Consider the following 5604-nt stretch of genomic DNA (forward strand, 5'->3'; position numbering starts at 1 on the left):
CTTTACATCGAAAATTGACAGGCATGCATACCATTTCATAATATCCACTATCCAACTATAAATTGATTTAATAATAATCTTTGATGAACTCAATGACTCGAATGCAACGTTCTTCAAAATATGCTATGAAAGACTCCAAGTAATATCTTTAAAATGAGCAAATGCACAGCGGAAGATTTCTTTAACACCTGAGAATAAACATGCTTTAAAGTGTCAACCAAAAGGTTGGTGAGTTCATTAGTTTATCATAATCATTTATTTCCATCATTTTAATAGACCACAAGAATTTCATTTTCAGTTCTCATAAATATACGTCCCATGCATAGAGATAAAAATAATCATTCATATGGTGAACACCTGGTAACCGACATTAACTAGATACATATAAGAATATCCCCTATCATTCCGGGATCCTCCTTCGGACATGATATAAATTTCGAAGTACTAAAGCATCCGGTACTTTGGATGGGGTTTGTTAGGCCCAATAGATCTATCTTTAGGATTCGCGTCAATTAGGGTGTCTGTTCCCTAATTCTTAGATTACCAGACTTAATAAAAAGGGGCATATTCGATTTCGATAATTCAACCATAGAATGTAGTTTCACGTACTTGTGTCTATTTCGTAAAACATTTATAAAAGTTGCGCATGTATTCTCTGCCCAAAAATATAAAGGGTAAAAAGGCAAATGAAACTCACCATACTGTATTTCGTAGTAAAAATACATATAACGTCATTGAACAAGTGCAAGGTTGGCCTCGGATTCACGAACCTAAATTAATTATATATATTTATATGTTGGTCAATATTTGTCTAACAAATTAGGTCAAGTCATAGTGTACCACAATCCTAATGCTCGAGACTAATATGCAAAAGTCAACAAAAGTAAATTTGACTCAAAATAATTTCTAAAAATCTATACATGATTAATATATAGTTTAAATATCGTCGTTTTATATTTTTAAATATTTTAAAAAGATTTATTAGAGTAAATAATATAATTTATTTATTAATAAATAAAATTTTATATTAAATTTATATAATCAAATATACTTTTATATATATTAAGTAATAAAATTTATAGGGTTCATTTAATATCATAAAGATAATATGATAGGTATTATTAAAGTAAGTTATTACACGTAGTAAAATATGTTTGTATCACATATTTATTTTATAAAATAATATCTATAATGATAGTAAGTAAAAGTTGTATTATTTTGTAATAATAATAATTATTATAAAAATATCAATATTTATAATTACTAAGATGACATTATGATAAAACGATAATTCTAATTACGATAACTTTAATATTTACGATAATTTTTAATATTATCTTTAAAATAATAATTCTATTTAAAATAATAATTCTATTTAAAATAATAATAATAATGATATTTTATAGTAACAATGACATTTCTATTAAAATGATAATTTTTGTTAAAATGATAGTTTTAATACTAACGATACTTTTAATAATAATAGTAATGATAAAAATAATAAGAACGATAATTTTATCTAAATTAATATCTTATAATATTTTAATTTCATCATGATACTCTTACTCATTATTTCCTAATCGTTTCGTTTAATAGCTTTTAATCGTCTTTTATATCGTGTTCATAATAATGATAATAATAGTAATCAAAATATTTAGGTGTTACAATTATTTGTTTTAATTACACTAATATTAATAATGATAGTTACTATAATATTATTAACGATAATACTAATAATTATCTTAATGATAATATAGTAATAATAATAATAACAATAACAATAACCATTTTTAAATAATGATATATATATATATATATATATATATATTAATAATGATAATAATAATAATAATAATAATAATAATAATAATAATAATAATGATAATTGGATAATAATAATAATAATACTAATTATAACTTTAACGATAATAACGATAGTAATAAAAAAAACAATTTTTAATGATAAATCCCTTTTATTGATAAAGATAATAATAATGATAATAATAAGATAAAACTAGAACGACGATAAAAACGACGATAATAATAATCATTTTTAATAAAAATATCGAAAATTCAATTGATTATAACTTCTAATCCGTTCATCGAAACCATTCGATATCTAAAGGAAAAGTTCTTAATTTTTCGCTAGCTTTCCAAGGACATGCATATCTTATACCTTATCTCAACCGCAAGTGTAACTAATTCAAGATTCAACCTAACCTGTCTAAGGGCAATATCAAAAGTACAAGCATGCATAATCCTAAATACTCGAGCACTAGTCAGGGATACACTATTAGTATGTAAAAGTTAAATTATGAGTACTCACGTATCAATATTGAGATTCAATATTGCAGGAAAGGTACGTAGACGCAACGAAAATGATAAACACTATATTGACCTCACGAGCATACCCATGAACCATACTCAATCACCTCCATAGCTATAACCCATAATTTCCTTAATCCTATCCTACTCGAAAAACAATTTCGAAATCACTCGGACAACACTCCGTCGTAATATTTTATGTATACTAATAATATCTTGAAATAATACGGAGTAAATATATATATGTAAATCGATTGAGAGAGCTTAGAGAAAAATATTTTCAAGTTTCTATGAAATAATGAAACCTATTGAATTCTATTTATAATAGATTTTTGAATTATTAAAATAAATTATTAAAGTATGAATTATTAAAGTGAATTATTAAAGTATGAATTATTAAAGTGAATTATTAAAGTATGAATTATTAAAGTGAATTATTAAAGTATAAATTATTAAAGTATGAATTATTAAAGTGAATTATTAAAGTTAAAGTAAAGTAAAAATAAAGTAAAGGTAAAGTTTAAGTATAGTAAAAGTATAAAACTATGTACGTATTATACGCGTATAAATATATATAATATTAATTTAAATCGTTATATATATTTAATAAAATAAAATATAAATATCGTTATCTTTATCATACTAGTTAAGTAATGAGTTGTCAAAAGTGGTTCTAGATATTTATAAAAGTTATATACGTTTTAATAATAAAGTTCTTTTTAAACTGAAAACGTTTTTGTACGTTTGAAACTAATTAGATCAATCGAGTCTTTATGAGATTCAATCTTCCACTATCCTTTGTCTAGTTCTCAATGATTGACAATTTGTTCTTATTTATAAATTACTTTACCATTTTCCGAATATTGTTAAAATGGAAAGATTTCTCAAATCAACGTGGGCCTTTCAACAGAGACTTGTAATCATAATTTAATATATCTGATAATTCAATCAGTTGATCTTATCTTCTAATTCCATTGATAAACATTTTGAAACAGATACAATCATATAAAGTATTTAATCTAATATTTCGTTTACGTTTCAAGTTATAATATATATACACATATACATATATAATCATATTCGTTTAATGGTTCGTGAATCGTTGGAACTTGGTCGAGGTTGAATGAATGTATGAACATAGTTTAAAATTCTTGAAATTTAACTTAACAAATATTGCTTATTGTGTCGGAAACATATAAAGATTAAAGTTTAAATTTGGTTGGAAATTTCCGGGTTGTCACACTAATCACCCTCAATAATTTAAATTGTTACTGATTTCTTGCAAATGAGGGCATTGCAAGATCTTAAGTGTGGGAAAGGGTTAAAGTCTTTCGGATTTTAAAATTTTTACTTTATACACTTGGTTACCATTAGAAATACTAGTAAAGCAGTAGTTGTATTAGAATCTAGTGCTCTCTGATAATAAAGAACAGCCCTAGTCTTATATACTGACTACCCAATTCTAGTAAAATTTTTCAAAATTTTCAATTAAATGAACTCAAAATCATGTTTATACATATTTATGAACGATAAAACTAGGTGTTAACACCGAAATTATTGTTACCTCGGAAAGGACATAAATTGAGAAACAAACCAAAATGTTAGAATTCATTTAAAATGGAATAGAGGACAATAAAAAGGCAAATAAAAGAAAATAAAAGCCAAGTGTGGGAAAATTTACCAAGTTATTTTAAACATATGTCACATATTTCTGTAACAAATAATTGAAGATACTTTTGCTTTGGACTAAACTAAACAGTTTTACCCAATTTACTGTAATATATTTGAAAGAAAAGATGGATCTACACGATGAATCAATTTCATCATTAAAAGGAAGTAAAGTCTTCCGAAAAAGAAACGCGCTTCTTGATTTAGGTCATGAAGTTGTCGTCCAGACCAGCTGTAGGTTGACGAAAAACCTAGAAAAGTCATCTCTAAAATCAGCAGAAAATCCACGGACCTCAGCATCAAACAGGGTCGCCAAGTGGTCAGACTTATCCTAACCATGAGAGGATCTGTCTTGTAAAATGGGGAGGACGTCGTGCAAATTAGCTGGATAAGACTAATGAATCAGATCCCCAGAAAGGATAATCTCCTTAAAAGATCAAAAATCAGCTTTTAAGACTGATATTACTCAATCCTAGAGATTGACCTTAAAAGATTGAGAATTACAAACTCATGGAATTCAATGATATCTAAACTCGAGCTTGAACGAGAAAATATTTTGATCAAAATTTCAAACCGATTTGTTTTCTGAAAACCTATTTTCAATGCGTTCATTACCATTGAACGTAAAATCCTAGGAATTCACCTGGAATTCATTAGGTCTCCTGAACCAAATCGGGTGTCAACCGTAAGAACGGTGGTTGCATAGCATGGTCAAAGACAGGACCTTGTGCCAGACCGAAAAATTATAAGGGTGAGCTTTACTATTGCTCCTACAAAGGATAGTAATTGCATCCGACACGTTATAAGACCATAATTAAAAGCATGTCAGGGGACATTGCCTTAACAGTTGCTTGTTCAACGCTTTCCTTTACAACCGGACGGTAGTTTACCGAAAGGTAATATTCGGAGCAAGTATACTGGACGTGTTGCTTTCCTAATTCAAAGTTAGCAAGTAGGTGACATAAAACCACAAGTTTTGAGCTAAAATTTTCAAATCTGAAACCCACCAAACCCACAAAAATATTTTGCAAACACCGGTAAAGGGTTATTCCGGAAAACTTAACTAGGGTAAAAGCTAGAATGAATTTTCAAAAGATCAAATGTTTTCATAAAGATCTAATTTCCTTAATGGATCTAAATTTTATAGTCATGTGGGACTGTAAACCACATCGTTACTACCATTGTTTATACCGCCGTATAGAAATCACTGATGTACAAAGTGTGAAGAATAAAGAGGTGATTCTAGTATTTTAAGACTATATTGCTTGAGGACAAGCAACACTCAAGTGTGGGAATATTTGATAATGCTAAAAACGAACATATATTTCATAGCATTATCCCTCAAGAAAGACAAGCTTTTAGTTGCAATTGTTCTATTTACAAGTGATATTCGTTTAAATAATAAAAGGTGAAGACCAAAGACAGATTCGACAAATTGAAGACGCAAACGACCAAAAAGCTCAAAAGTACAAAGTACAATCAAAGAGGTTCCAATTATTGATAAGAAACGTCTCAAAATTACAAGAGTACAAGATTCAAAACGCAAAGTACAAGATATTAAATTATACGAAAAGACGTTCAAAAATCCGGAACCGGGACCAGAGTCAACTC

The sequence above is a fragment of the Rutidosis leptorrhynchoides genome, chromosome 8 (assembly GCF_046630445.1).
Source record: "Rutidosis leptorrhynchoides isolate AG116_Rl617_1_P2 chromosome 8, CSIRO_AGI_Rlap_v1, whole genome shotgun sequence".
Taxonomy (NCBI): domain Eukaryota; kingdom Viridiplantae; phylum Streptophyta; class Magnoliopsida; order Asterales; family Asteraceae; genus Rutidosis; species Rutidosis leptorrhynchoides.